This window comes from Branchiostoma belcheri, unplaced genomic scaffold, assembly GCF_001625305.1.
Source record: "Branchiostoma belcheri isolate BF01 breed outbred unplaced genomic scaffold, Haploidv18h27 scaffold79, whole genome shotgun sequence".
Taxonomy (NCBI): domain Eukaryota; kingdom Metazoa; phylum Chordata; class Leptocardii; order Amphioxiformes; family Branchiostomatidae; genus Branchiostoma; species Branchiostoma belcheri.
In genome coordinates, this window is record NW_017804453.1 from 759,176 (window position 1) to 769,499 (window position 10,324).

The window sequence follows — 10,324 nt, forward strand, 5'->3', positions numbered from 1 at the left end:
CATTCTGAATTATCAAAGCCGGGTAAGATAGTGATACTCGGTTTGTGGAACTTAAACCGACACACCAGAAAAAATCTATCTACCACGTAAGTAGATTTCAGGCGCTTACAAATTTACCACTCACCCCTCAAAGAAAAGACCTATTGGGATTTACTGATTGCTTATAATGCCGGTGGACTGCTTCTGTTACCATTCATTAATACCAGGCAATCTTAACGACTACATTCCTCGCTAAGCCTCCAGAGCTAAGAGCTTTAGAAAGCGTGGATCAATTTGCGATGCGATCTATTGGGACGTTTTGCTAAATAGTTTCAGGGCTGTTAGTACAATCAGATTATCTTATCTCAATCTAATAACTTTTGCCCAGGCTTAGTTTGTGATCCCTGTGATCCCGTGTACTAGTATTCCCTCGGTGACTGACCTACCGATGATGAAGAAGAAGATGTCTGATCATATCTGCCAGGTAGACTTTGGAACGCGATGTAGCCAAACTCTAGGTAGAATTATACACATGGAAATTGTGTGTTTTCTGTGTGTCAATATACGTATTTCAATGCAGTGAAGTGACAGGAAGAGTGAGGGGGATTTTGTAACCGCAGTCATTAAGGTCCGCCCACACAGTTACTACAAGTAACTTTGGGCTTGTCACAAAATGATAGGTTGGTGCATTCTCAGCCAGAATGTTTTTGTCCTAGGCCTGTTGTATATGGTACGTCATATATATGTACGTTAGACCATCTCTTTGGCTGTGCTACAGCTACTAAACAAAAACTCTAGAAAAGATATCTACAGAAGGTTTGAAAACTTTTTCTTGTCCTTGTGACAATCTCCAATTTCTTTTTCTTTCAGTTTATCGTTGCTAGTATACGGCTTTTGCGCTTTCAGGTGGACTGATCAGGAGACTCTAGTTCCCCCTAGTGCTACGAGTTGTTTTTAACATCGCGCCTAATTGCCTAATGCTGATCGCCCCTGTTACACCGGGATGCGTTCTCAGTTCTTCTGAAAGTTATGGACGATTACACGTGTTTGTCACACAACAGCCTCGGAGAGTGAACTGGTGGCCTAATGGAGAGCAATCTCCCAATGTAAGTCAGGTTGTCTTTGTCCGAAAATCTTTGCAGATTGAACAAGAAATCGAAGATTTCCAACGTCCAGGAAGTGTATTGAGTTGCTGTGAATGTATTGAAGCTGTGGTCAGGAGGGATTGCACACTGCCAACCACTTCGTCTGAATTCCTCCACGTACCACCCACTTACTCCCACCCGGCGCGTGCTGGGACACCTTAACCTTCCTGTCAATCAAGTAACCAAATACCCACCGAGTCTTTCTGCAACCATCTCAGCTGGACAAGCATACACACAAACCCACCCAAAACAAGACCTCGGTACCTGGATATAACAAAGAAAAGTTACCTATGCCGTCCTGCATAGTATTCGATCTTGGATATGACAGTATCTGCAATCCATTGGCCTTTTTCCAAACTCAAGTCTTTGGCTATTAGTCTCAAACGTGTCTTCAATGCCCTTTTGGGAGGCAGCAGGTGCCAAGAAGCAATTAGCGGCGAAATCCACATACAGCTGAAAGGGTTCACTAATGCGCCTGTTCCATGAGCTTCAACTCCGGCTCAATCGGAATTCGAAGGCTATGTAGAGCTTTTAGCCTAGTTTAGTAATTGGCTCCTTGGCTATTGTTCACAACAGCGCGTTATAGGGAAACGAAAACGCGATTGAAAGTTGGTACCGTGGCAGACAGGTACAATGTATTGCAACGGTGTTGATGTATAACATATAGGGATTCTGATTATGTATGTTAGGGTTCGAAAGTAATGGCCATTTGTCTACAAGTCTACTTTCTGATCCTAATATACAAAGTACGAATCCCTAGGTGTTATATATACTTCAACAGTGTTACAATACGGTGTATCTGTCGGCCACGGTAAGTTTGAGAGTGACGGACCTCATCAGCGTCTCCTCTCAGCTTAATGGATAGACCACCAGCATGGCCGCCGGATATAGTGTGGTTTGGAAATGTCTAAAGTTAAAGAGCCAGTTCTGACCTTCGCGTCTTTTGAAGAGTAAGTTAGGGATCCAAATGGCAGAGCCGATTTCGGCAATTAAGGCTTTAAATAATTCCTTACGTCCAAGTTCTTGGAGCAGTGTCACAGAGCATTAAAGGCTAAGGTAAAATGAAGGCAGCTTACTTCTAGAAGTACTAGTACGTTTAACGCCGTTAAGATTGCCGTAGGGGTCGTTATGGACGTACGAAATGGGCGTTGGCCGGCAAAAGTTGTAAAGATTGATTTCAAGTTTACAAAATACGATCTGGGCGGAGTAGATTTGTTTCCACCGGCTAATGGTTCCTCTCGTCAGGATGAAAATAGTTCTTGTGTTTTATAACGGCGACGTGTCGATTTTCTTAATCAGGTATGTTCTTGAGTGAAAGGCGTCAAATACTGTGGTGTCTTGGGAGTAACTTTATACAACAAATGTTCAAGGGTCTGATCAAGTAGTTATTTTGTAATGGTCTGGCTAAAGCACCCATTAACGCTGGAGTAAGTAAGCCTTTTGAGACCACAATTATCTCAATTGGTGGGTCTAACAATCGCCATCTATCAGGGAAATGCTAGAGTGGCCAATTAGCGGGATGAAGTGATTAGTGGGAGCAGGAGAGCGTGCAATAAAAATATGTGTCTGGAGACAATTTTCATGACGGTAGATGGACATCTATTGGAAGAGGCACAGTGCTAGCTGTAGCGTATGTATGGCACAGTGCCATGGGATATATGTGGCTCAAAGTAAAGCTAATATGAGAAGTAAGCACGAAGTAGATGCAATCGTTTAGGGGGCCGATGACATACGCCGTACGCACGATCATCGTACGATCGCAAACTGGGGCATTTTTGGGACAGTTGAATGTGTACAGAATTCAGTAGCCATGCTTCGGAGAAAGTTTAAGCTGTCTAAAATTCTTGTCGGTAGCCTATTTGAAAATACCGGTTACTGCGACATGAACACCGTACGACATCGTATGTCTGATGGATGTGACTGCGCTGCTACTGACACCTTGGTAACAAAAATCCAGTTGTTGTCGCTCAGCAGTCGTCGTCTATTGGAAAACGGACCTTACTGCCATCCCGCGAGAGATCAGCGTGCAACGTAAATGTTTGCATTTTGGAAATAGTTGTACATCTCTCTCGGCGTTTTCTGTCCTGAGACCATGCGTCTGCTCAGTATGCACAACGGCAGAGTTTGGTGTCGGAAATAACGGGACTGCAATATCAACTGATAAATGACAGGATACATTTTTGTAACGATTTTGTCGATTCTTGAAGAAGAGAACAGATGAAACAGACAGACTGTTATGTCTAGCCAGCCTCTGCACATGGGACTTGTCATTAGTTGAGGGGCAATATAGAGCTGATGAATTGCGCATTAACGTCAGTAAAAATGATGTTTGAAAAGAAAACAAATCGTAAGCTCTCGTGCAACAAATTTGTAATCTCGGAAGCTTGGACGGATACATTGATTAAAGCGCCACAGGAAGACATTCAGAGTCAGTCAGCTACCTAGTACTGATGTATTTTCCATGTATACGGCATCAGATTAATACTGTACAACGCACGGCAAATACAGTCGACACCCTACAACGTGACGCATAAGAAGGATAAGTAAATAATAATAATAATAAACAATAAAGTTATTACAAAAACATTGATTTCTTCGACATGAAAATAACACTGGGAAAGCTCGACTTAAGACTAACATTAGGATTTTACTGATACAAATATTCCTATTCGCAGTTTAATGCAACATTTTAGAAACCTCATGAAGTACGGTTTGCAACTTTCAAGCAGAAAATTTCAGAGGCTACTTGATTCTGCGGTAACTGGCCATTAGCTGTAAAGATCGCATTAAGTTTTTTTAAGGAAACATCATGGCCTCGAAGGTTCACTAAATCTTTCTGAAATCGGAACAAACTACTCGCAGTTGGATAATGCAAGGAAAATAACACTAACCTGGGTTACAGAAAACGACTATAGGCCCGCTGGATTCCGTCCAACCTCTCCGCGCTCAGAGTTAAGTGTGATCCTCACTCCTCCTGGTGCGACGGTCATACAGGTCTGGACTGGTGCGGAATCCGTATCTTATCAGTTCCTATGAGCCCTGCGCTCCAATGGCTATCGCGGGATCATCACAAAATAAGGATGTGCTTCTAGCAATCATTGGTTGACACCTATTTATTATAAATATAATCAGTGAATGATACAAAAGTGTTAATTAGTGACATGAAAAAAGAAAAACAACAACTAAAAAGCATTCCATATATAGTTTCGTCTTTGTAAAGTATAGTTAAGATGTTGGTTGTGGTTAGAAAACTAATTTTGTTTTGAAAGAAAGCCATAACTGAACCATTGATATTAAGGCAGTTTTAACCAATGGCGGGGTAGTTAGTCTATCGTCTCATCATGCCCGCCCAGTGTAGTTAGTTTTATTGCAGTATAAGCCGGTTTGAATCGATGGTATCGAAGCAGTTTCTACCACCAAGATCTCGTAAACGTCAAACATGTGATATGCAATACGCCCGAAACCACGAAGCTATGGTCGCAGTGTGCACTAGCGCTGGTCGATGGACCTAATGTGCATGTGCATAAATTAGCATACATAAGAGCAAGGTGTACGTCCGCGTGAACTCTCTGTCAAGGCCTATCGGCTTGGAAATGTTCCAAACACCGAGATACAATCGCAGCCGCGTCGTGACACAGTCCTCAGGGCAACAGGTTCTTGGACTTGATAAGGAAGATTTCTGGCGGAACATATCTGATTCTGAAGGTGTTTTAAAGATAACACGTGAAGACAGATGCGCGGAAAGATGAGGACTTTTGAAACAAAACTTGTAAGGCTTCTATTTGGACAGCATTACGGAAAGACACCAAACGCTCATTGCATTCGAAGCTCCTTGCTCATAGCGGATCTTTTGAAAACATGACGAGAGTGGGCTATAAGGTTGATAATTTGGCCAGCCCAATCTTTGGGGTGGAAAAGATCTTGGTGAATTTTCGCGCTTATCAAACTTCGGATAAAATGCCACATTTTAACAGACGTGCTGTTTTGAGTGAGTTGTCTGTGGGTTTGTGCGTATGCTGGTCCGAGCATAATAGGTTGGCAGCGCGCGGGGAAGATTGGCAGGCAGAAAGACAAAAGGTCTAACAAAGGTCTAACAAAGGAAATAGGCCCGGGTGAACTTATTCAAGGTACCAGGTTCTAGTTCTGATAGGGAGATGACAGGAATAAGAGGTTGACATGGGGGAATTCTTGAAGCCGAGGATTGAGCGACCTTCCAACCCCGCGCAGTTTCTACCCTAGTACTGATCAAAGTACGTCATACAATCTCGTCGGTTGTTCCAATAGATTCACGGAAACCCAGAATACTTCCCGGAAGTCTAAAATCTCTTTTTGGCAGATGACAGCCGGTGTGTTACTTTGTTGCTGCGTGGTTTGGAAATATTGAATACCGATAGACAACCGTTCACGAGGGATCTCTTGTCGAAAACAGTTGAATTCACGTGTCAGTTCACTAGCCATCGCCCTTTCTGAAATGAAATTGTCGAAAAAAAGATTTTAAGAGGTTTGCATTTTGGTTCGAGGGGCCAATTTGCTTGTAGTTCGTGCCGTTTCGACTTTCCCCGTGGGAAGATGTTGGTACAAAGGTCACGCTCTGTAGACACCGAGATATTGTATGGATGTATACGTGAGTCCAAGATGATAAGAAAACGATCTTTATCTTTTATCTTCTCCTGCAGTAATGAATACATTTGGGGCAAGACAGCACAGTCGGGGGATTCCAGGGCTTACCTCGGCTCGCACGGAAAGCTACAAGTGTAAAACATTATCATATCACGGCGTGCCATCATTGAGTGGACACCGCCCACACGACTTGCGTTAAGACCCGGTCACATACGTCGTACGATTGTCGTACGACTGCAAGCTGAGGGCCATTCTTGAGATAGTCGTACATGGGTCCTGCTCAGTTCAGCTGTATTATCAGTGTAAAGTCTGTCTTAGATCTTTGTCGGCGGTGGTTCTGTCACAGCCCGCTAGGAAAGTTTACGGACTCTCGTTTGATTCATTATGACTAGAGGCTGCTACCGCTGAGCGACTAGATATTTGACAGATCGCACAACGAATTTTATAGAATGAATTTATTTTGTATTTTAAATGATGTATATTTTCATATGGTACATCATGTTCCAATTATGAAATCAATAGTCACGAGAATCGAGAACAATTGCAATGGGGACCTTTATATGTGTGAGAAAATATTTATACAAGTGAGTTTTTGCGCGTTAAAGGTGTAGATCTGGGAATATGGCTGGACGGCTGCCAGTCGGCTCTAAAGGCAATTATCGGTCAGTGCCTGTACAATAAGCAGCTGATTCCACTCTCTTATTGTGCGTGAAAAATAGAGGGGAAAGCATAAAGAAGGTATTAACTCGGATATTTGTCAAGGGGTCCTCTATTACGTCTTTGTGCGTTTTTTTCTAAACATGCGTTTCCAAGAAGCAATCATCTTGAGACCTTAAAAAGTGCATAGGTCCAGGGCATCTCCTGCACCCAGCCTGCCCTTAAAGGTTATTTGAGTTGCCAATAAACCTTCTCCGCTGAAGATGCTTGTCTTGCTGACAGGGAGTGAAAATGAGCGGCGGTAGAATCGATATCATGTTATTCAAAAGTCTCTGACATGATATCCTCGAGTGAATACATGTCGAAAATAATATCCTGGACAAGATGTGTTTGTGATTAGAAATGAATTTATTTGACCCCAAAGCTGAATGGTTGATACAAATCACTTACCTTATCTCATACCTAATCCAACAATTAAAAAACTCTTCAGCCTACTAATGAAGCCGTCTGGTTGCATTTGTTTTTCAAATTTTGAAAAGGATACCGGGATAGGCAGCAGGGAGAAGGCTAGTTGAAAGTATCAACATTGCTGGCACAATGGATAGGTAAGACATATGACAGCCAAGGTATAGACACGGTATAGAAATTGTGACGAGCCAAGCCTGTTATGTCATGTTATGTAAAGCCTTCAAGCATTGTAAATCTTATCCTTGGGATAACGTTTCTTTCCTGATAACAAGATTTCCAAAGGACAAGTTGAGCAATTTGTTTTTGGGGTAGAACTTAGAAGATTCGCGATGCAGTCCCAGTAACACATTCAAGACCTTCCCACGACTTTGCTCCCGGCTACTCCACAACCAAGGTTGGCGCTGGGTTGGGAGTAGTCTGGAATCCATGAGTCTAGGTCCGGTTCGCTTCGGTGGCATCTGAGCAGAATATAAATTTTTCGACTTTGTGTTTCAAAACTCCCAACCACAAATGACCTCGCTCACGACTGGCTCTCAACCACGATCTGGAGAAGGTCGGGAGGCCACAGTCGGCTGTGTGTGACCAGGGGCTTTCAATATGTGAACGATGAAGGTTGATATCGTCGCGAGAAGGAAAACGATCTGTAGCTTGAGCGAGTGTTTCGTGTTGTCTCTGGCGTAGACCCCACCGCGTAACAAGTCGAGTCAACACAACTACCGGTATCGCATTATTTCTCCATACCACTTGCCTTTTGATCTTTCGATCAGGCGATTCATTCGAAGTCTTCTTCAAATCAAAGGCCAGTCAAGTGGCAGAGTGTTTTAGATCTTTTATATGCCCCTGCCGCCCACTGTTCCGCTTGCATGCACAGCTATCTTGATATTCCTTTGATATCCCATCAATCGATCGATTGCTCGTCTGTTTCCATCAAATATGTTATTCTCACGTCATCACGGAATTCAGATAAGGTGAGCAGAACAGAGCGAGCGGGCAAAATACGAATGATCTACAAGGTGACCTTTTCAAGAAGGGTAGAGATGGCGAAGTGAAGTAGAACGATAGGCAGAGGTTCCGACATCATCTACGCTGCAATGCGATGTCATGCAGCAGTAGTAACGGGGTCTGTGGTATTTAATGAGTGTGTAGAACTGTCAAGAAGCCAATGGCAGCTTAATGTTCATTGGTCAGGATCCAAAATAACCTGATCACTGGGTCCAAGATTTACGTCCGATTAATAGACTTCTAGTTATGTTTATCCGGACAGATTACGTTGACAGCACGTGGTTGGGAGAAGATTGACAGGAATAATGACAGGAGGTCTTAAAGGTCAGTCACAGGAAATGGGATAAGCTCGAAACAGGAAATGGGATAAGCTCGAAATTCCCGGGAGCCATGAATCAGAGGTTGACATGGAGGAATTCAGGAAGCAGAGGATTGCATGAGCGACCCTCCAACCTGCACAGTTCTGTCCTAGTGCTGATCAAAGCACGTCCTACAATCTTCTTGGGTCTTTCAATATATCATGAAAACCCAAAAGACTTCTCCAAAGTCTGCCGATTTTTTAAAATCATGTCATGGTTTGAGCTATTTTGTTATATTTTTCTATAAAAAAACCCTCTGATGATACATCATTCATAGATGGAATGTCATCATCCATCTTTGCTAATACTGTACGTTTCTTGATGACGGAACAATAACAAACTAATGTCTGCGAACAAGGCCGGCACGATACATGGGAACTTTTGACACAGAAAAGGAGACATCGTCCAAATTGAGTGTTTGCCCTGAGGTCGAGGCGTTATGGAAGAAAGTCCGTCCGTCACAACTTGCTAAGTTCTATCAGAGATAGTTGCGTGGTCAGTTGGCAAATCGAGAATGTTTGCCACCATGGACGCAAATAGGTCCTTAAGGGATCGCCACTTCTTTTGAAGACGGCCCCGGTGGATGGCACCCCGGGCCACGCCTCACCGAGCCATATCAATCAACTCCAACAACCGAGATTGCCCACAGGCCATAACATCGGCACGGGCCAATCCTTTTCGTGTTCATTCAGCCAGATGCCAATAAATTCAGCTTATGAAATCGGACAGTTCTCCGCGGAGGCGGGCAGGGGCGATCAGAAAGTCCTACACGCTGTCCGGAATAACGGATCGCTCATCAAAAATGATGGAAGAGGTTGGATGCGGTGGTCGATGTCGTTATCCTGCTCCGAGAAAAACGTGGGCCGACATTTCATTCCAAGCTGTCTCTCTGAGAGTCAAGCGTAAACGGAACGAAACAACTTTTCCACGGGTCGATGTCAATAACTTTTGGCCGCTTAGCGGAACGATGGGGCAATTTGTTTCTTAAGCACGAAGGAATTCTGGAGACAGTGCCAAGATATTGTACAGATAGAACCGAAGACTTAAGGCATAAGAGTCTTTGGCAAGGTTAATGGCGATCAAATAAATTCCGTACAAACAACATGTTCATACGTTGATAGAGGTTAGACGATAGGCATATACCATTCAAACTCTACTACTGGATAAATTACTGGAGATTACTACTGGACGTTTCGAGTGACACCCACGCCTCTTCTTCAGGAAGAGTCACTACAGGGCTCATAAAATAGCTCTTCCAGTGACGCTAGGCTCTCCGTAATTTATCCAGTATTAGAAAAACGCGTTATTATCTCGGAGAGAATCACGCATATGTACTCCATAACACCCGCGTTTGTCTTTATTGGAAAACTAAAGACTTTAGAAAGAAGAGAGTGTGTCCTATAACGCGTACTTCTCTCCGAGTGGATGAGAAGAATATTTATTTTCTTTCGACGTGAATGAGGTTGAAGTGGCTGTTAAAGAAACCTAGCACGAAAATAATAGACCATTGACCTCCATGATAGAAAACATATACTCATATGTCATTATTTGACAACTGATGAATGTATAGAAAAAGTATGCATTTAAATTTGAATCAGACAATGCTTGATTTCACCCATCACGAGCGAAATCATCCGGCCAGTGGTGTGATCTGCATCTAGCTGACTTCGAGTGGTTGCAAAGCACTGCAGTAGTCAGCCGTCTGTCGGTGCTGCTGCAAAGATGACCTGTGTATAGTTATGTCATACTGATTTGAATATACGTGTATATACTGACGTAGACAACGGTAACGTAAAAGCGCCCCACAACGGCCAAAAATGATATTGCAGGAAAACAGGTCGGAATGCCGCGGAAAATAGACAACAGTTGAGGAGACAGAAACTAATTATGGCCCTGTTCATATGAAGTCAGTGAAGGCGCTTTATATGTGGTTTCCCCCGAAGCCGGTTTCAAGTGACCCCATCTGAAAGCTCCAAATCACATTGAATGCGCCTCGATCCCAAACCACTTCTAGAGGTGGTTTCGAATCTTCCCGACGCCACCCCCCACTCGTAGCCCTCCTCATCCCTTCCCCACCTCCCACTCGTAGCCTTC

The 10,324-nt window shown here is 43.5% G+C and overlaps 1 protein-coding gene across 2 annotated transcripts in view; it reads right to left on the reverse strand.

The window, feature by feature from the left end:
• Positions 1-4,162, reverse strand: part of LOC109485898 — a 16,573-nt gene extending 12,411 nt beyond the window's left edge. Inside the window, exon 1 of one of the 2 annotated variants that reach the window (XR_002141157.1) lies at positions 4,016-4,155. The gene's annotated coding sequence lies outside the window, so the exon portion shown is untranslated. Of the gene's footprint in view, positions 1-4,015 lie in introns of both variants that reach the window. The other variant, XM_019789581.1, reaches the window with a different exon arrangement.
• Positions 4,163-10,324: the final 6,162 nt, after the last annotated feature.